Raw genomic sequence first — 1,096 nt, forward strand, 5'->3', positions numbered from 1 at the left:
TCGCCCCCGCTCCAGACCCCCACCAGCAGCCTCCCCGGCCCCTTAGCTGCCTCCTCAGCCCGACATCCCCCCGGATCGGGGCTGGGAAGCGGCCGCAAAGAGGAGCCGCTCGCCAGCCCAGGGTAACTCTCCTGCCTTCCTTCCCCTGCTCCCCACAGTTGTTGCTCAGCTTCACCATCTTGTCTCTTTTCTCTGGTCACCGACCATATTTTTTTTCCTATTGCATAAAAAACAATAAAAAGGGAAAGAAATCCGCCGAAGGAACGACCCAAACCCAAAGCGATTTTTTGGTTTTCGAGCGCAAACTTTTCCGCTGCCTCCCCCTTCATCTGCACCCACATGGTTTGGAGTTCCTTGCGATTTTTTCGGCGTTATTTTTTGCAATTTATTTTTTCCTCCTTTGCAAAAGGACTAGGGCTGCATTTCGTGATTGTTTCCATTTTGTTCTGGGTCTGGGAGATGAGTTTGCCTGTGAGAGGCGCTTGGGAGCCAGGCAGCTTTGGGGAAGCAGTTACACAGAAAGAGAAAGACGGCACCCAAAAACCCCCCCCCCCCCCCAAAAAAAAAAAAAAGTTTGTTGCTTTCTCGCACTTTATCCGGACCCTTTCCCTTTTGCGCCGTAAACGCCGATTTGCCTGCCGTTGCCGTGGGTCGGGGAGCGCAGGCGGGCGGCGGCGAGGGCCGGGCTGCCCGGCGGAGGGCTGGCGGGGGCCGCTCCTCCGCTTTCAGCCGCTCCGCAGTTTCGGAGGAGGTTTTCGTCGGGTGGAAGCGGCGGGTCGGGTGCCAGCCCCCCGATGTTTGCCGGGCGGTTATTTTGCAAACAGTTCGCAGGTGACGGGCGGCCGGGGGGGGGGGGGGGGTTGGAGGCGGCAGGCGCTTCTCCGCGCCTGCTTGGCGGGCGGCTTGCTCGTCTTCAGTCGCCGCCGCCTCACTATTGAATTCGTGGGCAAAAAACCTGTATTTTAATATTTCGCCATCGGCAGGCGTTTAATTTCTGATTTTTTTAAAATTTTTTCTTATTTTTTTTTTTTTAACCCGTTGGCGATCGGAGGCGTTAGGCGGCCGCGGGCTCCGAGGCTAACGGCTCGCCCCGCCG

The 1,096-nt window shown here is 57.1% G+C and overlaps 1 protein-coding gene across 10 annotated transcripts in view; it reads left to right on the forward strand.

Annotated features, from left to right (window-relative positions):
- H3F3A (H3 histone, family 3A) overlaps positions 1-1,096 on the forward strand; it is a 9,337-nt gene that overhangs the window by 2,870 nt on the left and 5,371 nt on the right. Inside the window, exon 1 of one of the 10 annotated variants that reach the window (XM_010577727.1) lies at positions 813-831. The exons of 8 other annotated variants lie outside the window; for them this stretch is intronic. The gene's annotated coding sequence lies outside the window, so the exon portion shown is untranslated. Of the gene's footprint in view, positions 1-812; positions 832-923; positions 943-1,096 lie in introns of those variants that run through there. One more of the 10 variants, XM_010577728.1, reaches the window with a different exon arrangement.

This window comes from Haliaeetus leucocephalus, unplaced genomic scaffold, assembly GCF_000737465.1.
Source record: "Haliaeetus leucocephalus isolate CR32 unplaced genomic scaffold, Haliaeetus_leucocephalus-4.0 Scaffold577, whole genome shotgun sequence".
Lineage (NCBI taxonomy): Eukaryota > Metazoa > Chordata > Aves > Accipitriformes > Accipitridae > Haliaeetus > Haliaeetus leucocephalus.